Raw genomic sequence first — 27156 nt, 5'->3', positions numbered from 1 at the left:
ACGAGAAGATGTGGGTGTTTGTTGTGGCACAATTTCAGCTTGCCCACGGCCTTCTCCTCGGCTTCTGCATGCACCATTGCCATCACGTCCAGTTCCCCGTCCCTTGCCACGTGCCTTGCCCATTTTAAAATGAGGATAGTATCTTCCACGCTCACTACAAATGACTGAGTTTGGAGCGAACTTATATGTGATCCGTGTGATGGAGAAAACTGAGTTTTAAATACCTGGCCTGTAGGTAAGTAGTTTGACCAGCAAACTGCTGTGAATTGCTTCACTGACACACTGAAAGAAATTTTTAATGGAGGCCAGAAATGGCAGTATTTTCTTACAATGTATATGTGATCCGTGTGATGGAGAAAACAGAGTTTTAAATACCTGGCCTGTAGGTAAGTAGTTTGAACAGCAAACTGCGGTGAATTGCTTCACTGACACACTAAAGGAAATTTTTAATGGAGGCCAGAAATGGCAGTATTTTCTGACAACGTGTATGTGATCCGTGTCACAGAGAAAACAGAGTTTTAAATACCTGGCCTGTAGGTAAGTAGTTTGAACAGCAAACTGCTGTGAATTGCTTCACTGACACACTAAAGGACATTTTTACTGGAGGCCAGAAATGGCATTTTTTTCTGACAACATACATGTGATCCGTTTGACGGAGAAAACACAGTTTTAAATAGGTGGATTTCTAGCGCTCTAATATGGAAAGGACCGGGCTGTATTCTGCAGTGCCAACAAGCAACTCGCGCAGAAAAAATGGTGTTCTCTGGATTGCTTTTTAAGCAAATAATGAGGATTAAGATCCAAAGAAAAGTATTCCTGGCCCCTGAGACCTGGGCCTTTGTATAGAAATATCTAACAGCAGCAGAACTGCAGTTTGCTATATACACTGTCAGCCTATACACCCTGCCTGCCTGATATCTCTGCAGATGGATTAGTCCTCAGAAGGACTGTTTGTTAAGATGGATATGTGTAATGTACGTTTTTTCTCCCTACACTACCTGATACACAAGCAAATCTGTCCCTGACGCAGCAGCAACTCTCCCTACAAAAGCAAATGGCACAGAAAAATGGTGTTCTCTGGATTACTTTTTAAGCAAATAATGAGGATTAGGATCCAAAGAAAAGTATTCCTGGCCCCTGAGACCTGGGCCTTTGTATAGAAATATCTAACAGCAGCAGAAGGCAGAATTGGAATGGAGCCTCTTGTGCTATATGCACTGCAGTCTGCTATATACACTGTCTTTCTATACACCCTGCCTGCCTGATATCTCTGCAGATGGATTAGTCCTCAGAAGGACTGTTTGTTAAGATGGATATGTGTAATGTACGTTTTTTCTCCCTACACTACCTGATACACAAGCAAATCTGTCCCTGACGCAGCAGCACCTCTCCCTACAAAAGCAAATGGCGCAGACAAACGGTGTTCTCTGGATTACTTTTTAAGCAAATAATGAGGATTAAGATCCAAAGTAAAGCATTCCTGGCCCCTGATTCCTGGGCCTTTGTATAGAAATATCTAACAGCAGCAGAAGGCAGAATTGGAATGGAGCCTCTTGTGCTATATGCACTGCAGTCTGCTATATACACTGTCTTTCTATACACCCTGCCTGCCTGATATCTCTGCAGATGGATTAGTCCTCAGAAGGACTGTTTGTTAAGATGGATATGTGTAATGTACGTTTTTTCTCCCTACACTACCTGATACACAAGCAAATCTGTCCCTGACGCAGCAGCACCTCTCCCTACAAAAGCAAATGGCGCAGACAAACGGTGTTCTCTGGATTACTTTTTAAGCAAATAATGAGGATTAAGATCCAAAGTAAAGCATTCCTGGCCCCTGATTCCTGGGCCTTTGTATTGAAATATCTAACAGCAGCAGAAGGCAGAATTGGAATGGAGCCTCTTGTGCTATATGCACTGCAGTCTGCTATATACACTGTCTTTCTATACACCCTGCCTGCCTGATATCGCTGCAGATGGATTAGTCCTCAGAAGGACTGTTTGTTAAGATGGATATGTGTTATGTACGGTTTTTCTCCCTACACTACCTAATACACAATCAAACCTCCCAGACGCAGCAGCATCTCTCCCTACACTGTCTGATCCGGAGTGACTGTGACTAGCATGGCGGCGCCAGGTCTGATATAGACCTGATGACGCTGTGTGGCCAGCCAATCACTGTAATGCTCACAACCAACATGGCTATGGCATTCCAGTGCATGGCAGGCAATCCCTGCATGTTCATTGGCTCTCTAAAGAGTGCCAAACATGCAGGGAGGGGACCCAAGTTCCCGCCCGGGCAACCCGGAAATACTCGGCGAGCATCTTGAGCAATGAGGTGCTCAGGCGAGCACCGAGCAGTAGCGAGCATGCTCGCTCATCACTAGTGGTGACTAAAAGACTGCAAATCTGGCATTTTGATTTTTTTTCTCTTTATAGCATTTACTCTACCGGTAATTAGACTTGTATTATGATAGACTAGATTTTATTAACATAATGATGCCAAATATGTTTATTTTGTATTTTTAATGAAGGATAAAGTATTGGGTAATTAGAATACATTTTTTAGTATTTTAAAAACTTCATTTTTTATTTTTTAGCCCACTCAGGGAGCTTGAACCTCCGATTGTTTAATAATTTATTCTCTATACTACATTACCATATTTTTGACATATATGATGAAAATTCTGATCTCTTATTAAGCTCCACCTATGGGTGGACTTAACAGAAGTATTAAGATGTGTGCTGTTATCAGAGTAGAAGGGGGTTACTTTGAGGAATACAAGTTTTAACACATATTCTGGTCTGTTTCATGCATGTGTCTTTACCACTTGTTTCCATAGATGTTCCTTCGTGGTTTTGCTACCTTCAATCTAAATCTACAATGTGCAAAACAAGGAAAGTATTGCATGAACAGATGTGTCCAAACTTTTGAATGCTACGGCGCATCATTTTGCTCTAAGGGGTTAAGATGGTTACTAAAAGTATTAGTAAAAATATATAGGTGGTTGGATAACCCTTTAAACACAATTCACAATCCCATAGATGTGTCTAATATAAAATAGGTTACATTATAAATATAGGTTTAGTATTATTCATTAATATTATTTATAGTTACCATATAAATATTAGAATTATTCACTTCTTTGTGTTATAAATTAGATCATTTGATTGATTGTAAGTAACCAATCAGCTCTTAGTTATTGGGAAGCTTTCATTCATTACTTTTCTTGCTGCTTGTCTCATCCCTCATTAAGTCTCTTGATCTCCACATGTTCTCGATGAGAAGGCTGGTCCTCCAATATTCCAATTTATATACTATACCTCTGATGGTTTTTTCAAACAATTATAATGCATGTATGTATAGTTTGGCCAGTGTTTCTTTTCACCATATGTGTAAATTGTAATGAAACAAATAAACATGAATTTCATATAAATTCACTGTGTGATTAAATTATATTAGGATTAATTTTATTATTTTTACATGACTAGATGGGAATTGCAATCATGGAGTTTTTGTTTCCTAATAGTAGTATGTAAATAGAATTAAAGATCACAAGAACAGCTGAACTTCACACTCGGCAAGGGTCAGACATCTACTGCTAGGACAATGTGTAATGCATTGGACATTTATTTTTATGTCAAACTAATTGAACATATTTGATGGTGATAAAAAATTCAGATAATAATGAATAGGTGAAAACTGAAATTAGTTTACTAAGCTTTTCTATAAGATAACTTTAAGGTTACATTTTTGACATAGCATGATCTTTACTAATGTACTAATATGCGTTATTTCCTGTAGCAGGAAATAAAATTAGAGCGCATATTCTGTTACACTTAAATAGCATTCATCATTCCATTCTCTAATGCGCTGCTTGGAATGCCAAGGAAATCATTAGCATACTTCACTGAATGAACTCCATTTATCAGTGAAAGTCCCTTGAGATAATCAGTTACAATAATTATATTCAGAGATTGAAATGCTAATGATATAAAACAGGCATATAAGTAATGTACTATATGTTTTTCAAGTAATCAAGCAGGAAATGTTCCAAATAGGTCACAACAAATGCATATACAATATTAAAATCAAGTCCCCATTATACTGATATCATGAATTACATTATAATCAAATTTTAATCTGGATAGACTTTTTAATCATTATATCTAGATAGACTTTTTAATCTTTATATTTTAAGGTTCTACACAAAACTTCCCACAGTGACCACTTCCAAGCCCTAACTTCATAATCTAATTTAATAAATAAACTTGACATTTTGGAATTATTTGCATATAATTAACAGTAAACTATGATCTTTTTAAAGTCTACAGCATATTACTTTTGTTACAATTACAATCAGGGGGGTGTGCCATACTCTTCTATAAGCCGACACATTCACTGAGGTTTCATTTACACTGCGAGACGCACACTGTTAAACACACTTCGACCACCAACGTGTTTGCCAGTGAACTGTCATATATTAGACTGTTTACAAAGGCAGACAGCACTTCAGATGTGCATTTGACAATCGGTAATAGAACTTTCAGTGCACATAGGCTTCCATTATTCTCGGCAGTGCAAGTCCTGTTTACAAAGTACGACTTTCTGCTGAGAACGATGATTTTTTTTGTGCAAGCCAAAAGACCATGTCACCTGATTAACAAATGTCTGGCTCGTTAATCGAGTGATTGGCAGAATATTTAGACTGAATGATTTTCGTGAAACGAGCCTTACCAGGAACACTCGTTTACAATAATATCACAGTATAAATGGACCCTAACCCAGAAATTGCAAATCTTCTTTTTGGTGAATTAAATAATATTTATTGCACAACTAATAATTCCACTCAATGACATAGAAAGTAATTTTTATAACGATTGTATCAGCTAAATGTATAAAATCTTCAATATGTGCTAAAAAATATTACTGCAGTGAATATCCATGTGTCAGCTTAATGTAATCTTTAAGACCAAAATGTAGTAATATTTTGATACATTTCTTTAGATATTTATATAGCTGTTTACTCTCCATTTTAATCAATACAAATCTGACAGTCAAAGTCAAAATAATGATGATGATACTGACCATAAAACACAGCTTTCACAGCGACGTAATGAAAATGAAACAGTGGATCTCTTGGTGATGTTGGCATGCATGGAAAGTTATATGTTGGAATGCTTGTAGGATGACAGATGTATTGCTTCCAACAAGCAACGAGATGGCAAGTGTATATCCATGATTTTAGACCCTCACAATAAAAACAAAATGGGGGAATCTTTTCTGGCTTTCCAAAGCGAGTCCAAATTGGCCTATTACTAGGATTAGCTTTGTTACTTGCTCTGCAAAGCTTTTGTTAAGAGGACACATGCTGAACACACAACTGGCCAGCACACTCCCTTGTAATCCCTGCAGAACCAATACTTCACTTGTGGTAGTATTAGGGCAACAACAAGTAGATGAGGCGGCAGCAACAGCTGCAGTATATTTGATATGATGGACCAGATGTTTTAGCTGTCATTACGCCAGCCTGATATTCTTCAGCAAACAGAGATGCACTGGCTGAATTACCAGCTTCAGTTGTACCTACACTGTGTCCTTTCTCAGGTACATACCCTGAGCCACAAACTATTGGATGTCTGAGTCAGTATGTACTGTCATTTCTAGCTTCTAATGTAATGTGGATCAGTGTCGACTTTCTTTCACCTTCAGCTGATGCTAATGATTAAATCAACCATAATGTCTGTTTGCCTGACTGTCTATTGTCAGTATTCTTAACAGTTCTTATGTTGCCCATACTGTGGCTCACACTCACTCAGGCATCTATTCCCTGTGCATCATGCCAGATATTTTGTAGTACTGTTGCCACTGGGGTTGCCATTTTGGGCCTACATTACTACACAACTCATTGCCTGACCGATCATAAATCTTTACTGTGTGGCTTCAACTGCTGCCACTGTCACAGCATAGACACAACAGCTACTCATTTCCTAACTGCCCTCTGTGTTGTGTATTGTTATGTAGCACTACTGCTGCTAGGGCTAAAATTGCTGGTCCTTGCAATGACATAAACATGCTTTGCCTAACATGTATTATTTTTCTACCATGAGGTTTATGCCACTGCACTACCACACTAGACACTCATCTCCTTGATAACTAACCAAAAAAACTCCCATTTAATATTTAAATATCAATAATTCCCAAAGAATTTGTTATTTAAAGTAACAATTTTATTTTATATAAATTCACACACAGAGCAGAATACCATAAAATCTAGCCTCTTAAAAACACCCTTAAAAACCATGGGCAGTGTGGTATATAGAGTCATACAGGCACATATATATAGGTAAATAGCAAAATGTGTTAGTTAGTTAGTAATTTTAAGGGAACCCCATTTATAACTATGAAAGTATAAATAATGGGTATCTGTATAAGTTGTGATACTACTCATCTCCTGGCTGCCTACTGTGCTTTGTTTTGCTAGACTGTACTGCCGCTGGGAAACCTACACTCTTGAGAATTCACAAACATAAAACTTCTCCCAAAAAAAGGCTAATTTTTTGCCTGCTTAACATGGTAACTTCAAAAGCATCAAACCTGTTCCTGCTCCCTATAGAAAATGAATAATTTTTGGAAGGCTTGTAATTGTTTAATGAATTTGAGGATAGCAAACCTACTGCGGATACTAAAAAAAGGATTATTTGTTCACGCTTAAAAGCTTGATACTGCAGTGTGCTGATAACTAACTTGTTGGTTACAAATGGATGTCATTCATGTTCCCACTAGCCAGATACAGTGGCATGTAAAAGTTTGGGCAGCCCTGTTCAAAATTACTGTTATTGTGAACAGTCAAGCAAGATGAAGATAAAATGATCTCTAAAAGGCCTAAACTTAAAAATGACACATTTTCTTTGTTTTTAGGCAAAAAAATATATATATATATTTTCATCTTATATATTTTAAAATTACAAAAAGTAAAATAGCCTGATGCAAAAGTTTGGGCACCCTGCATGGTTAGTACTTGGTAGCACCCATTTTGAAAGTATCACAATTTGTAAATGCTTTTTGTAGCCAGACAAGAATTTTTTAATACTTGTTTGAGAGATTTATATCTATTCTTCCTTGGAAAATTCTTCCAGTTCTGTGAATTTCCTGGGTCATCTTATATGCACTGCTATTTTGAGGTCTAGCAACAGATTTTCAATGATGTTCAGATCAGGGGACAGAGAGTACCATTGTTAAAGCTTCATCATGCACCTTTTGAGGTAGTCTATTATGGATTTTGAGGTGTGTTTAGGATCATTATCCATTTGTAGAAGCCATGCTCTTTTCAACTTCAGCTTTTTTACAGATGGTGCTAAGTTTGCATCAAGAATTTGTTGAAATTTCATTGAATCCATTCTTCCCTCTACCTATGAAATGTTCCCCGGCCATTGGCTGCAACACAACCCTAAAGCTTGATTAATCCACCCCCATGCTTAATGGTTGGCAAGATGTTCTTTCCTGAAATTCTGTGCCCTTTTTCTCCACACATACCTTTGATCATTGTGGCAAAAGAGTTCTGTTTTAACCTAATCGGTCCACAAGACTTGATTCCAAAATGCATCAGTCTTGTTTAGATGTTCTTTTGCATACTTCTGATGCTGGATTTTATGGTGAGGACACAGGAGAGGATTTCTTGTTATAACTCTTCCATGAAGACCATATTTGTGCAGGTGTCTCTGAACAGTAGAACAATGTACCACAACTCCAGAGTCTGCTAAATCTTTCTGAAGGTCTTTTGTCGTCAAGCAGGGGTTTCTGATTTGCCTCTCTAGCAATCCTACGAGCAGCTGTCACTAAAAATTTAGCTTGATCTTCCAGACCTTATCATGACCTCCACTGTTCCAGAAAAATGCCATTTCTTTATTACATTTCTAACTGAGGAAAGGACAACTTGAAAATGTGCTTTGCTATCTTCTTGTAGCCTTCTCCTGCTTTTTGGGCCTCCACTATTTTCATTTTCAGAGTGCTAGGCAGCCTTTTAGAAGAACCCATGGCTGCTATTTTTTCGCACAAGGTTAGAGGAGCCTGGGTTTTTATAAAGCTGAGAAATTTGCATCACCTGGCCTTTCCTAATAATGATAGTGAACCAGCCTTAACCCTAACAGGCTAATTAATGTCTGAAACCTTGGTCATTGTTATCTGAGCACATAAATCTCCAAGGGTGCCCAAACCTTTGCATCTGCCCATTTTCCTTTTTGTCATTTTTAAAATGTAAAAGATTAAAATTTATACAGTTATTTTTCCTAAACTACAAAGGAAATGTGTCATCTTTAAATTTAGGTCTTTTTCAGATCACTTTGTCTTCAACTTTCTTAACTGTTCACAAGAACAGTCATTTTGACCAGGGGTGCCCAAACTTTTACATGCCGCTATAGGTTGAGAACAATTGGACTAAGATACATGCAACCATGAGTATATGAAATTTGAGCTGCATTGCTGTTATATAGAATATACTTATAAAATTAAAGGTACTTGGCACATAAATTGGCCAATTTATGCTAAGATGTATGTAAATATTGAATATATGAAATTTAAATTGCATTATAGCATGTTTGCAAACATCTTAGCACTAACAAAGTTCTGCTGAATTCTTTTGTTTGTATATTATGCAGTCATTTCCGTTTGCATCTGTTCACACTTGCTTTAATCTGTTGGCGGTGTCAGACAGTTTTTTTATTTTTTATAGTATATTATCTTTCCTATCTTTTACAGTCCAGAAATTTAAGCACAACGGTTTAACTTATGCGTATTATTAAGAACATTTTTTTAGCCCACTTTCTTGTTGTAATATTCCAATATTAAACCCATACATGTCACCTGAATACCACTGTTACTTACCATTGGTAATCATCAAACCATTCCCTTTCCCCTATTCAGGTAGGATGAGGTCGCTTAGACCTTAATAAAGCATTGTTTGGGTTAACGAGTTCCAAAGAAATTCAATACAGTCCTAGGAGACCTCAGAGTGTTATACTGTACATGTATTTTGCATCAGTGTAATTCACAGCAAATATATTCACTGCAAAACACCTTTTTTGAGACACATAGGCAAAGTTAGCAAAATTTGAATTTTAAACTAATTTAATTTCTATTACCCATGCTTTGAATACCAAAAGTAATAACATTCTATCAATTACTGCTGCTGACAATGACTGAAGCCAGCGACTAAGCCATTGGCTGTAGTGACTAAATGATCAGATATCATCACTGCAGGACTCATGGGAAATAGAAAAGCAGCAGTTGATTAAAGTGGTAAATAATTGTTTCTTTCTTTTATCAGCATTCCTGAATGAACACCTACGGGGAATTCTGATGAGACAAGTTGAGAATCATTCTCCATCATTCTCCATCCAGCATCAAGGCTGTAAAAGAGGTCATTCTTGATGAATGGAAAACAATAATAGTTGCAATATGTCACCAACTTGTTCATTCTATGCCTAGAAGACTGGGTGCCATCATTAAAAATCATGGCGGTCATACAAAATACTAGATGTAGTTGTTTTTTATGTGGGGTGAGTTCATTTTTGCATCAACTAATTGGAATAAAACTGAAGGTTTTGTAATGAAACTTATATTATTAAATTTACATTCATGTTATGGTTTAAAAAATGTTCTGTGAAACTCAATTTTGTCATAATTTTGGAAATAGTTCTTGTATTGGGTGAGATATTAATTCAAATCATACTTTCCAAAGGGGGTGTACTCATTTATGCTGGGAACTGTATATATATATATATATATATATATATATGTATATATGCATATACTGTATATATACAGTACAGACCAAAAGTTTGGACACACCTTCTCATTTAAAGATTTTTCTGTATTTTCATGACTATGAAAATTTTACATTCACACTGAAGGCATCAAAACTATGAATTAACGCATGTGGAATTATGTACTTAGCAAAAAAGTGTGAAACAACTGAAAATATGTCTTATATTCTAGGTTCTTCAAAGTAGCCACCTTTTGCCTTGATGACTGCTTTGCACACTCTTGGCATTCTCTTGATGAGCTTCAAGAGGTAGTCACTGGAAATGGTCTTCCAACAATCTTGAAGGAGTTTCCAGAGATGCTTAGCACTTGTTGGCCCTTTTGCCTTCACTCTGCGGTCCAGCTCACCCCAAACCATCTCGATTGGGTTCTGGTCTGGTGAGTGTGGAGGCCAGGTCATCTGGTGTAGCACCCCATCACTCTCCTACTTGGTCAAATAGCCCTTACACAGCCTGGAGGTGTGTTTGGGGTCATTGTCCTGTTGAAAAATAAATGATGGTCTAACTAAACGCAAAGCGGATTGAATAGCATGCCACTGCAAGATGCTGTGGTAGCCATGCTGGTTCAGTATGCCTTCAATTTTGAATAAATCCCCAACAGTGTCACCAGCAAAGCACCCCCACACCATCACACCTCCTCCTCCATGCTTCACGGTGGGAACCAGGCATGTAGAGTCCATCCGTTCACCTTTTCTGCGTTGCACAAAGACACGGTGGTTGGAACCAAAGATCTCAAATTTGGACTCATCAGACCAAAGAACAGATTTCCACTCATCTAATGTCCAATCCTTGTGTTCTTTAGCCCAAACAAGTCTCTTCTGCTTGTTGCCTGTCCTTAGCAGTGGTTTCCTAGCAGCTATTTTACCATGAAGGCCTGCTGCACAAAGTCTCCTCTTAACAATTGTTAAAGAGATGTGTCTGCTGCTAGAACTCTGTGTGGCATTGACCTGGTCTCTAATCTGAGCTGCTGTTAACCTGCAATTTCTGAGGCTGGTGACTCGGATAAACTTATCCTCAGAACCAGAGGTGACTCTTGGTCTTCCTTTCCTGGGGAGGTCCTCATGTGAGCCAGTTTCTTTGTAGCGCTTGATGGTTTTTGCAACTGCATTTGGGGACACTTTCAAAGTTTTCCCAATTTTTCGGAATAACTGACCTTCATTTCTTAAAGTAATGATGGCCACTCTTTTTTCTTATCTGCTTTTTTCTTGCCATAATACAAATTCTAACAGTCTATTCATTAGGACTATCAGCTGTGTATCCACCTGACTTCTGCACAACACAACTGATGGTCCCAACCCCATTTATAAGGCAAGAAATCCCACTTATTAAACCTGACAGGGCACACCTGTGAAGTGAAAACCATTTCCGGTGACTACCTCTTGAAGCTCATCAAGAGAATGCCAAGAGTGTGCAAAGCAGTCATTAAAGCAAAAAGTGGCTACTTTGAAGAACCAAGAATATAAGACATATTTTCAGTTGTTTCACACTGTTTTGTTAAGTATATAATTCCACATGTGTTAATTCATAGTTTTGATACCTTCAGTGAGAATGTACATTTTTCAAAGTCATGAAAATACAGAAAAATCTTTAAATGAGAAGGTGTGTCCAAACTTTTGGTCTGTACTGTATATATATATATATATATATATATATATATATATATATTTATATTTATGTATGTGTATATATATATATATATATAGTTATATATACAGTGGTGTGAAAAAGTGAAAAAGTGTTTGCACCCTTCCTGATTTCTAATTCTTTTGCATGTTTGTCGCAATTAAATATTTCAGATCACAAAGCAAATTGAAATATTAGACAAAGATAATGCCAGTAAATACAATGCAGATTTTAAATGAAGGTCTTTATTATTAATGGAAAAATATATCCAAACCTACAGGGCCCTGTGTGATTTCCCTTCCCCTTTAAACATAAATGAACTGTGATTTGCCATATCTTTAATTTCCCCATTGTGGATTTCATACTTTATAATATTCCACATTCTTGCTCCATGTTGTATAATGTCTCCTCCTTTTCCCAACATATAGTATACAACTAAATGAAAAAACTTTTGTGCTGGAGACACAAATAATAATCAAGTGAGTAGTTAAAAAATCAAATCTTCATTTGGACTAAGTTGTAAATTATTTGGGCAAAGTTGTAAATATCACAGGTTATTAGTACCAATGCTACATAGTAAGCTCACCCACCAAGCACCTGACGTGCATTTCACCAGTGCTTCATCAAAGGTCCAACATATAGTATAATGTCCTCATTCTGGCTCCATACTGTATGATGTCCCTACTCTGACTCTCATATTGTATAATGTTGCCATTCTGGTCCTTATATAATTCGAGATGTCTCTATTCTGGCTCCCATACTGTATAATGTCCCCATTCTGGCCCCCATATAATATAATTCTGGCCTTTATACCGAATAATATTCCAATTTTGGATCCATATAGTAAATTGTTCCAATTTTTGCGCCAATATAGTGTATTTAACCATTTTAATCTCATATAGCATAATGTTGATTCAAGCACCAATATAATATATTGGCTCCATTCTGACCACCATGCAGAATAATGTCTACCATACTGTATACTATATAGGGGCCAAATTATAATGTCCCTCTCACTGGCCCCTGTAAAGTATATTGTCCCCTATATCGTGCAATGTCCCCTTCTCTGGCTCCTATATAGTATGTTTTTCTGTTAACATGCTAATTAGGAAAAAAAACATGATTTATCTCATCTGTTCCCACTCCCAGCAGTTTCTTCCTCCTCCATTACAGATTGCACGTCACAGGCAGTTGATTGTAGTGACTTCATTACGCCATCTGTTACTCACCAGCGGCATGTAGAGGTAATTGCAGAGGGGGAGCCAGTGGCTCTCTGCTCTACAATATTGTTCAGCTTGATGTGTGTCCAAGGGCAAACATTCAACTCAATTTAGCGCTGATACCAATGTGCCCCCTCAGCCCTGGTCTTGGTCATACCATCTATGTCGATGATCAGTTCCACAGTTCAGGAGCCCACCAAAGATCTAGTGTAACACAGGTACTTTAAATGCAGTGACACAGAAACACAGAGCAGCCAGTACAGGGTTAATAAACAAGGGGGATTTACTGTAACAGGGTCAATCTCCATGCAGGGAGTTACAGGGAAAATATGGGGACAACAAGGGAAGTAGCAGGTAATATGCTATAACTAACAATCCACAGTTGGGCTAGAAGTAGCAGAGTCTACATGGTTGTAATCGGCAGTTTTTACACTTAGCTGACTCTTGCTCCTCACAAGGCAGTTGCCGGCTGGTGCCAGTTGTTATGCACACGCCCGGGCTAAGCGGCGTGTGCGGGTGATTGATAGTGATTCCACTGGACCGTGCCGGAGAGTGTATGCCTGGAGGGGCGTGACTAAGTATTCACCCGATCCGACCAGGGTCGCACGACGGCATACGACGCCAGTGCACCAAGGAGGAACCGAGCAGAGGGACCAGGTGCTACTCCAGGACAGACCCCGGACACGGCTGTTGACCCACACAGGGGAATACAGGAACAGACTGGTAGACTGGCACACAGACTGGTATGCAGGCAGGCGGGTATGCAGGCAGGCGGGTATGCAGGCAGGCGGGTATGCAGGCCGGGGGGTAAAGGTAAGCACAGCTAGAGTGCAGACAGGGAGGCACTAGCAAGTAGGAACACAGGCGGGATAGGACCCAGTACACACCGGGATTCAGGAACAATACAGGCAGGATAGGGCCCAGTACACACTGGGACTCAGGACAAAACAGGTAAATGATAGGAGAGAGTTCAGACTGGAACTGAGTGTACGGAGGAGACCGACACTGCAGCGGGATACAGGAGCGGGTCTGGGAATACTGCCCCCAGAGAGGCGGGACGAACAGGCAAGGAGCGTGTTCAGACAGGACAGACAAGATACAGGAGCGGGTCTAGGTAATCGGCCCCTAGAAGGCGGGAGGAACAGGCTAGGAGCGTGTTCAGACAGGACAGACAAGAGAACACAGAAAGGACTCAGTTCAGACACGGGAACTAATACCGCAAAGCAGGAGACATACAGGACACAGTTCAGACACGGGAGCTGACATCGCAAGGCAGGAGAAATACAGGACTTAGTTCAGACACGGGAACTAATACCGTAAAGCAGGAGACATACAGGACTTAGTTCAGACACGGGAACTAATACCGTAAAGCAGGAGACAAACAGGACTTAGTTCAGAAACGGGAACTAATACCGTAAAGCAGGAGACATACAGGACACAGTTCAGACACGGGAGCTGACACCGCCAGGCAGGAGACATACAGGACTTAGTTCAGACACGGGAACTAATACCGTAAAGCAGGAGACATACAGGACACAGTTCAGACACGGGAGCTGACACCACAAGGCAGGAAACATACAGGACTTAGTTCAGACAGGCCTGGAAATACAGCCTCCAGGAAGGGCAGACAGGGAAAACAGGAACGGGACCTGGCAACTTCAGAGTGCAAGCACACACTGAAAGAAACACATATGCTCAGGCAGGGATAGAAGGGAGCTGCTGAGCTATATACCAAGTGTCAGACAGCAATAGGCTGAGGACGCACAAGGGGTGTGACCCACAGCAGGTACAAAAGACAGGAAGTGATCGGGCGCCGCCCTTAAGCAGCAGAGACAGACACAAACAGACAGCATGGAGGGAAGCCAGAGAGACATTCTGGACAGGAGATCAAGTGCGCCCTCTTGCACAGTGGGAGATGGACCACCATGCAAGGACGCCGCCAGGTATGTTACAGTACCTCCCCCCTTACGCCCCCTCTTCTTCAGGCCTGCCAGAATCTTCCGCAGGGAATTCGAGGACCAGTCGTTCACTGGGTTGGAGGGGGACAGAGACTTGAGGGTAATCTCTGCTTCGAGGTACATCTTGTCAAGCTCACAGGAAGAAATAGACGGGTTATCAGGTACATAATGAGGAAAAGTCACTGTCTCTTTGTTATCTAGTGGTACCCCGGAGGATTCAGGAAACAACTGGAGGTCCTCCGCCGGGTCAGAAGAGTACTGAGGCTCAGAGAAAACATCTGCTTCAGAGTACACTAGGTCGGACTCACTGGAGGAAGCAGGCGAGGTATCAGGTACAGGAAATAGGAAAGTCTCTGTCCATTCACCACCAGGTGGCACCCCGAAGGGTTCTAAACACAACTGGAGGTCCTCCGCCTGGTCGGAGGGGTGTAGAGACTCGGGAGTAACTTCTGCTTCGGAGAACACTAGGTCGGACTCACTGGAGGAAGCAGGCGAGGTATCAGGTACAGGAAATAGGAAAGTCTCTGTCCATTCACCACCAGGTGGCACCCCGAAGGGTTCTAAACACAACTGGAGGTCCTCCGCCTGGTCGGAGGGGTGTAGAGACTCGGGAGTAACTTCTGCTTCGGAGAACACTAGGTCGGACTCACTGGAGGAAGCAGGCGAGGTATCGGGTACCGAGTATAGGAAAGTCTCTGTCCATTCACCACCAGGTGGCACCCCGAAGGGTTCTAAATACAACTGGAGGTCCTCCGCCTGGTCGGAGGGGTGTAGAGACTCGGGAGTAACCTCTGCTTCGGAGTACACCAGGTTGGACTCACTGGACGAAGCGAGCGAGGTATCAGGTACAGAGTATAGGAGAGTCTCTGTCCTTTCGTTACCAGGTAGCACCCCGAAGGGTTCAGGAGGTCTCAGGGAGGACAGACCCAGGCGTGACTGCTTGCCTCTAAGTCTAGCACGTCTGGACTGCCTCTTGAGGTTGGAAGAAGTATTCCGGAAAGCGTAGTCACCCTGTGAGGATTCTGGGTGGGCAGTAGTCTCATTGGGCTGGAGAACTATTACGCTACCCACACACATTACCCATTGGGGCTGCTCCGGGATATTGGGAAGTGAAGCTTCAGCAGGAGCCTCCGGGTTAGGATCATCGAAGACCATTAGAAAGGCCACCAGGAAGGCCATTAGGTCCCGGAGGATCGGATCCTGTGTCTCATATAGGGGGTTGATCCATTCCAAGGCATCCCCCGCCAGGTAAGACATAATAAAGGCCACTTTAGCCCAATCGGAAGGAAAATAAAGAGGGTAGGCCTTAAAGTGTAGCATGCATTGCTCCACAAATGCACGACACTGTCTTGGATCCCCATAGTAACGTGGCGGATCCGCAGGAACGAGAGCTGATAGATCCATCTGGACGGTGCGTAATTCGCCTGGAACTCAGCTAAGGGAAAAAAAATTTATTTATTTATTTTAATGCAAGTCTTCGCTGGAAACTTCTCAGAGAGCGAAGGCCGTGGGGCTCAACGGGAACCATGGCCTGAGCATGCTGTTATGCACACGCCCGGGCTAAGCGGCGTGTGCGGGTGATTGATAGTGATTCCACTGGACCGTGCCGGAGAGTGTATGCCTGGAGGGGCGTGACTAAGTATTCACCCGATCCGACCAGGGTCGCACGACGGCATACGACGCCAGTGCACCAAGGAGGAACCGAGCAGAGGGACCAGGTGCTACTCCAGGACAGACCCCGGACACGGCTGTTGACCCACACAGGGGAATACAGGAACAGACTGGTAGACTGGCACACAGACTGGTATGCAGGCAGGCGGGTATGCAGGCAGGCGGGTATGCAGGCAGGCGGGTATGCAGGCCGGGGGGTAAAGGTAAGCACAGCTAGAGTGCAGACAGGGAGGCACTAGCAAGTAGGAACACAGGCGGGATAGGACCCAGTACACACCGGGATTCAGGAACAATACAGGCAGGATAGGGCCCAGTACACACTGGGACTCAGGACAAAACAGGTAAATGATAGGAGAGAGTTCAGACTGGAACTGAGTGTACGGAGGAGACCGACACTGCAGCGGGATACAGGAGCGGGTCTGGGAATACTGCCCCCAGAGAGGCGGGACGAACAGGCAAGGAGCGTGTTCAGACAGGACAGACAAGATACAGGAGCGGGTCTAGGTAATCGGCCCCTAGAAGGCGGGAGGAACAGGCTAGGAGCGTGTTCAGACAGGACAGACAAGAGAACACAGAAAGGACTCAGTTCAGACACGGGAACTAATACCGCAAAGCAGGAGACATACAGGACACAGTTCAGACACGGGAGCTGACATCGCAAGGCAGGAGAAATACAGGACTTAGTTCAGACACGGGAACTAATACCGTAAAGCAGGAGACATACAGGACTTAGTTCAGACACGGGAACTAATACCGTAAAGCAGGAGACAAACAGGACTTAGTTCAGAAACGGGAACTAATACCGTAAAGCAGGAGACATACAGGACACAGTTCAGACACGGGAGCTGACACCGCCAGGCAGGAGACATACAGGACTTAGTTCAGACACGGGAACTAATACCGTAAAGCAGGAGACATACAGGACACAGTTCAGACACGGGAGCTGACACCACAAGGCAGGAAACATACAGGACTTAGTTCAGACAGGCCTGGAAATACAGCCTCCAGGAAGGGCAGACAGGGAAAACAGGAACGGGACCTGGCAACTTCAGAGTGCAAGCACACACTGAAAGAAACACATATGCTCAGGCAGGGATAGAAGGGAGCTGCTGAGCTATATACCAAGTGTCAGACAGCAATAGGCTGAGGACGCACAAGGGGTGTGACCCACAGCAGGTACAAAAGACAGGAAGTGATCGGGCGCCGCCCTTAAGCAGCAGAGACAGACACAAACAGACAGCATGGAGGGAAGCCAGAGAGACATTCTGGACAGGAGATCAAGTGCGCCCTCTTGCACAGTGGGAGATGGACCACCATGCAAGGACGCCGCCAGGTATGTTACACCAGTGTTGTTTTCTTCCAACTTCCCCGCCTAAACAATGCTCCGTCTTCTGGTGGCAGCGGGCGGTCTCTGGTTTGACCCACTGAGCCCCTAGTCCATAACAGTGCACCTCACTTGCTCGGCTCCAGGGATCCTGCGTCTCTTCTCCCTCTAGTCGGGCTTGACTCCCACTGTCCACCTCCGCTTTTCCCGTGCAAAAACTCCTTTTCCACCCTCTTCCTAGACACCAGCTCAGCTCCCCTGTCACCTTACTCCTCAGCTCTCTCCCTGGATACACGCCCAGCTTCCCGGTCACCTGACCCCTCAGCTTGCAGTCTGTCTTCCCCCTGCAACAAGAGGCACGGCCCCGGCAGTACCAGATCCCTTGTTCTGAAAGTACTTATACCCCGGTCTTCCCCCTTACACTCCCGCTCTCCTTTAACTCGCCATTCCACGGGTGAGAGTTCCTTCACCAAACGTTCACATTCTTGAACTTCCTGGATGATACGTTGCCATATAAATTGATCTTGTTCGTAAAGGTGAGGAGGCACTCCTGCTGTTGTCCGTTTTGACCGGCGAAACTCAGCTTGACCGATGGGGGTTGCAGGGTCACTGGGATTCCCAATTTCCACCAGCCCGGTGGCTTCAACTGATGGTGTTCCCTTGCCGTCTGCACTGGGGACTGCAGGTAATCGAGTGCTGGGGCTCGAAGGTAGAATCAACAATTCTTTTTAATCCACATCATGGCTTGGGGCAACTGTGACAGGACCCTCTATAGAAGCAGGTGATTCTTCTTCATCCTCATCATCTTTAGACAGACAGGGCCGCAGCATACTATGATGAACCACTCTGGTAGGGGCTCCTTCAGCCCCCTCGGGTTGAACTTCATACACAGGTCCTTCAGCGCCAAACTTGCGCTTCACTCGGTGCTGGATCCGTTCCCACCGCCTACTCAATTTGCCCCGGGGCTGCCTGACTCGAACCAACACCTGCTCCCCGGGCCTCAGAGCTGTCCCTCGAAGAGGCAATGTCTCATGATGTTTGAGCTCCCGAAACTTTTGTTGTACCAACCGTCGGAGGGTCTGCAGTCGATGCCAGTGTTCTCGGACCCAGGAATAAATCCCCGTCCGTGGGTAGTCCTCCTCTGAGTCCAGCTCTAACTCAGTAATCTCTCGCCCGTTTCGCCTGAACAGTAAGGTATAAGGAGTGAACCCCGTTGTACTATTCACTCGGTTGTTGTAGACCCACACCAGCTCGGCTACAAACTCAGGCCATGGCACCTTCCGATCTTCGTTCAACGTGCGGAGCATTTAGATCAGTTTCCGATTAAAGCGTTCACAGGCCCCATTTCCTTGAGGATGATAAGGAGTAGTCCGTTACTTTTCAATCCTGTACAACCATTGCAGCTCTTCCATCACTCGGCCCTGGATGCAGGATCCTCTTTGGGCAGCCGTACACCCGAATGAAGTCTCGGCAGATGGCCTGCGTAGATGATTCGGCGGTCTGATCTCTGGTCGGGGTCACCACCGCAAACTTTGTGAAGTGGTCTGTCATTACCAGGCAATTTTCATACCCGAGATGCGCCGGTCCAACAGTCAAATAGTCGATAATCAGCACCTCCCAGGGGGCAGAAGTCACAATGATTTGTATGGGGACCCGCTGCTCCGGGGGCTTAACCAGCTCACAGCTCCGGCATTTTCAACAAGTGTCTTCTATTGTTGCTCGCAGTCGGGGGTGATACACCAGCCTCTGCAACCACTGAAATGTCTTCTCTGGTCCGAAGTGAGCCCCTCATTCATAAGCTTCCTTAGCCACTACTCTGACCAACTTCTCTGGGATCACCACTTGCCAGGTGGTCCCGAACTCTCGCAGTAGCTGTACCCATCGGTATAGCAGCCCGTCTTTCAAACACAGTCTCTCCCATTGTCCCAGCATTTTCAGCGCTCCCGAGGACAGGGTTCTCCTCTCCTCTCGACTGGGGACCTGCCTCAAAGCCACCCATTGACGTAATTGAGCAACTTCTCTGTCAGTCTGTTGAAGTTGGACCCAGTCATCTCTTGGCCACTCTAGCACTTGTTCTCCGATCTGTCCCTGCGCCGCGACCAGCGGTCCCACGAAACTTCGGTCCCTCCAAATCTTCATCGAGGTCATGATCAGGCCATTCATATGTCACTCTGGAGAGGGCGTCGGCGTGAGTATTCTCTGCCTTAAACCGGTAGGTGATTTTATACCGGTACCTGGCCATGTGGGCCACCCACCGCTGCTCCAGGGCCCCCAACTTCACATTCTCCAGGTGAGCCATCGGGTTGTTATCTGTTCTCACCAGTACTTCGGACCCGGACAAATACTCTGCAAGTTTCTCGGTCATTGCCGAAACCAGAGCCAGCAACTCTAATTTGAAAGAGCTATAATTATCTGGGTTCCTCTCGGAGTCGTGAAGGGAGCGACTGGCGAACCCAATCACGCACTCTTTCTCCTCCTGTACTTGGGATAACACGGCTCCCTGACCATGTAGGCTCCCATCAGTGTAGAGTATGAATGGTTGGGAGAAATCTGCATAGGCAAGTATTGGGGCCTCAGTCAGGGCCATTTTTAGGGCACGGAAGGCCTCTTCCTGGCTGCTTTCCCACCGAATCGCCCCATTCTTGAAGCCCGCCGGCATTCCCTTAGGTAGCTCCAGCAATGGGTTGGCTATGGGGGTGAAGTTCTTCACGAATCTTCGGTAGTACCCGGCAAGTCCCAGGAAGGCCTGAATGTCCTTCACTGTCTTAAGGGTAGGCCACTCCTGTATGGCGGCCTCCTTTTGCCGGGTGGGCCTGACTCCTTCACCGGACACAGTATGACCGAGATATTCGATCTGTTTGCGGAACAGGTGGAACTTCTGGGGCTTCACCTTTAGACCATGACTCTGTAGGTGGCTCAGTACTTGCTCCTGTCGTTGGAGGTGCTCCTCGAAGGTGGCGGCATAGACAATTATGTTGTCAAGATAAATCAGTGTTGCCTCGAAGTTCAAATCGCCCAGGCACCTCTCCATCAGAAGCTGGAACGTATCGGGGGCGTTAGTCAGGCTGAAGGGCATCCGATTGAACTCGAACAGTCCCATGGGTAATATGAACGAGCCTTCGCACGGTCATGTTCGGCCATGGGCACCTGTCAGTACCAGCTGGCCAGATCCAAGGAGTAGAAGTATCTTGCCTTCCCTAGGGCCGACAGAGACTCTTCGATTCGGGGTAGTGGGTAAGAGTCTCGTGCTTTACAGGCATTCAGTCGTCTATAGTCCACACAGGACCGCACGGTCCCATCTTTCTTCCGGACAAGGACAATCAGGGCTGCCCACGGACTCTGACTCTCCCGTATCACACCATTTTGTAACATATGGGCTAGCATCTCCTTAACCTCTTTATACATCTGGGGAGGTATCTGCCGGTATCTGTCCCACACTGGGGCACCGCTTCCCATGGGAATTTCGTGGATAATGGCTTCAGTGCAACCAATATCATCCTCATGGCGAGCAAAGACTTCCTGTTACCGCTCCAGTACCTCCTCAACCTGCTGCGCCTGTCGAGGTGAAAGTCCCGTCAATTCAACCCGCATTAGTTCTAGGATTCTTCATCCACCCTTCGCACCAGCAACCAGCACGGTGGGATTCCGGCGACACGGTGACCACCAGACTCCAGGGGTCTCCTCATACAGAGGACAGCTGTACCGCATCAGGTCACACCAACTTCTCTGGCATTCCCAGAATCTGGGCTATTTCCGCCCTGGGAGGGAGTGTGAGATCACCTTCGCCCAGATTAACGCACCGCACTATAACATTGCACCTTGGACGGTGGCCAGTGCCTGAGCCACCAGGAGTCTGGGGTGTACTTTGTCCATCGATGTTGGTTCTATCTGTACTTCGACCCCCTCAAGAGGTGTGCAGGCCCATGCGGGTAATGTTAGTACAGTTTGTCCTGGCGGTAAGGTGAGCGCCGTAGCTGCTGGTACTATTACTTTCCCCAGGACCTTCCCTTCACTCGACGTCTCCTGAGCCTGGGCGGCTCGGATTAATTGTTAAAAAAGCCTCCTTTGGGGGGTTCGTGGGTCCCACCAGTCTAGAGGAATCTCCTTTGGCTCACTAATGAGGATTTGCCTGATCTCTTTCAGCACATTCATTCCGTGGATCACCGGGGGTCCATTTCTGGTTCCCCCTGTGACCAAGACAACCCCTTTTTTTCCACATCATTTCCACACACTCGGATCTTCATCCACACCACCCCTACGACCGGGATGGGTAATTGATTAGCTGCCGTGAGTCTAATTATTGGTCCCCATTCAGGCCGCGTTGGAAATCGCTGTTGAAAGTAGGCTTCTCTCATCGCAGTCACCTGGGATCCCATGTCAATCAGGGAGCCCGACCGCTCATTTCGGCCCAGACAGTCGGGCTGATGGAAACTAGGTCCTTGGGACTTCCTCTTTTTCTTTCCCCTTCCTTAGACTCCGGCTGTGTCCCCCAAGCACGGAGCTCGCTAGTTTAACGGCTGCTGCGACAGGGGCCTCCCTAGGCTAGCACAGCCCCTGGCGTAATGTCCTGCGCCTCCACACTTCCAGCTGGTCGTGTCTCTGTCTGTGAAGGGCTGCCACACGACTCTATGGAACTCTCCTGCGGGGCGGGGCCTGAATTCAATTCTTTCCCTAACTGGGGCAATCGATCTGGGTATCTCTGGTGTCGGTGCAGGGGTCTTCTTGAGACTGGACCATTCACCCCGCATCTCCTGTATCACCTTTCACATCTCTCGAGCCCATTCCAGTTCAGCTGCAGGCAGGGTGGGTACCTCGTTACACCGGACCATCCCTGCCAGGGCCGTCACCCCCATCTCCTGCTCCCTCACACGTGCCTCCGCACCCACTTCTAGAAAAGTCATACGTGGGTTAGCGCGAAGGCGCTCCTGCAAGGCCAGCTTCAGCTGCACATCCCTGAGGCTTGCCACAAATTGATCCCTTAAGATCACGTCAGGGTGGCTCATTCCCAAATTCCCCATGTCGTCTTTTCTAGTGATATAGGCATGCACCCTCTGTAATGCATTAACATATTGTGTCACAGTCTCCCCCTCCTGCTGCACTTGGTGAAACAGCCGTATCCTCAGCTCTCCTACATTGGTGGGATCCCCATGCATCTCCTCTAATATTTGCACCACTTTTTCTACAGTATCCCGGAAATGGGGAGGGCGGTACATCACGGATTGTCGGGCCTCGCCGTCCAGGGCCAGTAAGGCTATTTTGGCTTGCATAGCTGGGGTCATCGGATGCATACGTTACATACTCTTAGCTCTCTCAACCCTGTCCCACAGCATCATATTGTCCCCGGTGAACTTTGGGAGATTGCTGAGCATGGCCACCAGCGGCAAGCTAGATCGAGGGGCTCCCAGGATGGACTGATCAGCAGTGTCTGTGTCTAAAGACTACTGTTATGATCTGCAACATGAACTAAGGAAAGATAGGGGAAAGCTGTCCCTACAGTTAGACTAAGCTGAATCCCTATGATGAAGAGGGCTGCCTGTTCCTAGAGAACAGACCTGCCTTAGTCCTCGGCTAGTATGAACGAATACCTATTGCATTTAGGGAGGGGTCCCTAAAAGAACTAAGGACTGGGATTAAAAATGGGACACCTCCTAAACAGAGAAATAGTTGCAGAACACAAAAAGACAAACTGACAAACAGGTACTAGACGTCCTAGAAGGACCAAGCGAACTGACAGAGAAGGGCACAGAAGCATCTGGCTAGAGAAACAGTCAAACACTGTAGTCCAGCACAGCCAGAAGGGCGGAGCTGGAATATAAAAGGAGATGGTCACGTGACCGCAAAACACAAGATGGAAAAAACAAACAGGAGGTGTCTAACAGTACGCCCTCTTTTATGAGGATCCTCCGGATCCTCCAGGCCCAGGCCTATCCGGAAACCTTTTGTGGAAAGCTTTAACAAGCCTAGGAGCAGAGACATCAGCCGTCCATACCCAGGAGTTGTCTTCGGGACCGAGAAACCCTTCCAGGAGACGAGATACTGTAATCTCCCTCTATGCCATCTAGAATTCAAGATACGAGAAATTTCATATTCGCTGTCTTCCACCACAGGAGGAACTGTGGCGTCCCTATCAGATACATCAGCCTTTTTCAACAAGAAAATATGAAACACAGGATTAATCTTCCAGGAAGTAGGGACATCCAACCTAACAGCAGACGGGTTAACAACCTGAAGCACTTTAAATGGACCCACAAACTTAGGACCCAGTTTTTTAGAGGGAATCCTCAACCGCAGGTTTATCAAGGACAACCAAACCATGTCACCCACAGTAAACAAAACCTCCTTACGTTTCCTGTCAAAGTACTTCTTGGACTTCTTGTTAGCCTCTTGAAGATTGCAACGTACTGTACATTAGTCCAAACTCTCTCCAAATCACTGGAAAAATTATCCTCCTCCGGCACCGCCGGCCCCAATTTAAAGAACGAACCAAAAGACGGATGTCTCCCAGTACAGCAAAAAAAAGGAGAACACCCAGCAGAGGAGGATGTATGATTGTTAAGAGCAAATTCTACAAGAGGCAGAAACTCAGACCACACCTCTTGATTGTCCGCCACAAAACAATGCAAAAACTGTTCAACATCCTGGTTCTTTCTTTCAGTCTGTCCATTAGACTCAGGATGATAACCAGACGAAAATGACAAATGGACTCCCAACCTGTCACAAAAAGCACGCCAAAAGTGAGCCACAAACTGAGGTCCTCTATCAGAAACAACATCCGTGGGAACGCCATGGAGCTTGACAATCTCCTTAACAAACGCCTTAGCTAGTGTCTTGGCGCAGGGCAACTTAATGAATGGAACCAAATGACACATCTTACTAAAACGGTCCACGACCACCCAGATGACAGTAAAACCCTCGGACACCGGAAGATCAGTAAAAAAATCCATTGTGAGATGCATCCAAGGTGCAGTAGGAACCTCCAGAGGGCAAAGCAACGCTGCAGCAGAAGTATGTGAAGCCTTTGACCTGGCACACACAGTACATTGATGCACCCACTTGATGACTTCCTTCTGCCATCCAGGCCACCAAAACCTGCGACTGATAGTCTCCGAACTTCCTGGATGACCTGCCAACCGAGATTCATGACACTCCACAAACAAATCTCTCCTAAAGGCTCTAGGCACGAACAATCTCCCATGGGGAGTGTTAGATGGAGCATCATCTTGAGCTTTCAGAATCCCATTCTCCAACACGGAATCCCATGCCGCCACCACAACTCCTTTCCTTAAAATGCTCTCCTCCTCCTCAGCACCGACCGTAGGAGAGAAGCTGTGAAATAAAGCATCGGCTTTAACATTCTTAGTACCAGGGATATAGGTAACAAAAAAATGAAACCGAGAAAAAAAAGTGCCCACCTAGCATGATGGGCATTCAAGCACTTGGCAGCATCCAGATAGATCAAATTCTTATGATCTGTGAAAACCTGAATAGGAAATCTAGCGCCTTCCAAAAAATGACGCCAATGTTCAAACGCGAGTTTAATAGCAAGCAACTCCTGATTTCCAACATCATAATTCAGTACGGTTTCCGAAAAAAATTTCAAAACGAAGGCACAAGGATGTACTCCACCCCTTTTCTCCTGAGACAAAACTGCTCCGACTCCCACCGATGAAGCATCGACTTCGACCAAAAAAGGCTTGGACTCATCAGGCTGCATAAGGATAGGGGCAGAACTGAACGTCTCTTTGAGATACTCAAATGCTTCAATGGCCTCAGTAGTCCACTGGGCTGTATAAGCACCTTTCCTGGTGAGATCGGTTACAGGTTGTAACATACCTGGTGGCGTCCTTGCATAGTGGTCCATCTCCCACTGTGCAAGAGCGTGCACTTGATCTCCAGTCCAGTCTGCTAGCCTGGCTTCCCTCCATGCTGTTTGCTTGCCTCTGTTTCTGCTGCTTAAGGGCGGTGCCCGATCACTTCCTGTTTTTTGTACCTGCTGCGGGCACACCCCTTGTGCATCCTCAGCCTATTGCTGTCTGTCATCTGGTATTTAACCCAGCTCCTCCCAAGAAACCCTGCCTGAGCATTGTGTTTCATTCTGTGTGCTCTTTCACTCTGAATGTGCCAGGTCCCTTTCTGTGTTTGCTTGCCTGCCTTTCCTGGAGGCTGTATTTCCTGGCCTGTCTGAACTCGCTCCTTGCCTGTTCGTTCCGCCTTCTAGGGGCTGCATACCTAGACCCGCTCCTGTATCTTGTCTGTCCTGTCTGAACACGCTCCAAGCCTGTTCCTTCCGCCTTCTAGGGGCTGCATACCTAGACCCGCTACTGTATCTTGTCTGTCCTGTCTGAACATGCTCCAAGCCTGTTCCCTCCGCCTTCTAGGGGCTGCATACATAGACCCGCTCCTGTATCTTGCTGCTCTGTCTGTTCTTGTATGATTACTCTTCTAGCCTGTTTCCTGTTTTTCTCTATGTCCGTACCTTTCCTTTTTCTGCAGAGTCTGAACTCGTACCTAACTCCTGTTCGTTGTCACTGTACTTCCGTTTGTGAGTTTGTGGTCCACTCGCTACATCACTGCAAGTACCCTGTCGGTATCTGGTTCTGCCTTTCCCTTCCTGTCTGTTCCGTGTGAACAGAGCCCTGTCCCCTCTGACCCTTTGCTCGCTGCTCCGGCAGTCTCGCTCTGCTCTGACCCTTTGCTCGCTACTGCGGCAGTCTCGCTCTGCTCTGACCCTTTGCTCGCTGCTGCGGCAGTCTCGCTCTGCTCTGACCCTTTGCTCGCTGCTCCGGCAGTCTCGCTCTGCTCTGACCCTTTGCTCGCTGCTCCAGCAGTTGCGCTCTGCTCTGACCCTTTACTCGCTGCTCTGGCTGTCTCGCTCTGCTCTGACCCTTTGCTCGCTGCTCCGGAAGTCTCACTCTGCTCTGACCCTTTGCTCGCTGCTCCGGCAGTCTTGCTCTGCTCTGACCCTTTGCTCGCTGCTCCGGCAGTCTCGCTCTGCTCTGACCCTTTGCTCGCTGCTCTGGCAGTCTCACTTTGCTCGGACCCTTTGCTTGCTGCTCCGGCAGTCTCGCTCTGCTCTGACCCTTTGCTCGCTGCTCCGGCAGACTCGCTCTGCTCTGACCCTTTGCTCGCTGCTCCGGCAGTCTCGCTCTGCTCTGACCCTTTGCTCGCTGCTCCGGCAGTCTCGTCCTGCTCTACTCTTGCTCACCGCTCCAGGCAGCCTCATCCTGCTCTACTCTTGCTCACCGCTCCAGGTGGCCTCGTCCTGCTCTAGTCTCGCTCACCGTTCTAGGTGGTCTCGTCTTGCCCTGCTCTCGCTCACCACTCTGGGCGGCCTCACTCTGCTGTGTTTGTCCGCCACATCTTTGCTTCTGTTCCTGAGTCCCAGTGTGTACTGGGTCCTATCCCGCCTGTGTTCCAACCTGCTAGTGCCTCCCTGTCTGCACTCTAGCCGTGCTTGCCTGTACCCGCCTGCCTGCATACCCGCCTGCCTGCATACCAGTTGTGCCTGCCTATACCCATCAGTCTGTGTGCCAGCCTA

This window comes from Phyllobates terribilis, unplaced genomic scaffold (assembly GCF_046119375.1).
Source record: "Phyllobates terribilis strain yellow unplaced genomic scaffold, ASM4611937v1 Scaffold_4__5_contigs__length_816908805, whole genome shotgun sequence".
NCBI classification, from domain to species: domain Eukaryota; kingdom Metazoa; phylum Chordata; class Amphibia; order Anura; family Dendrobatidae; genus Phyllobates; species Phyllobates terribilis.
Note: the sequence above shows the minus strand (reverse complement) of the source record.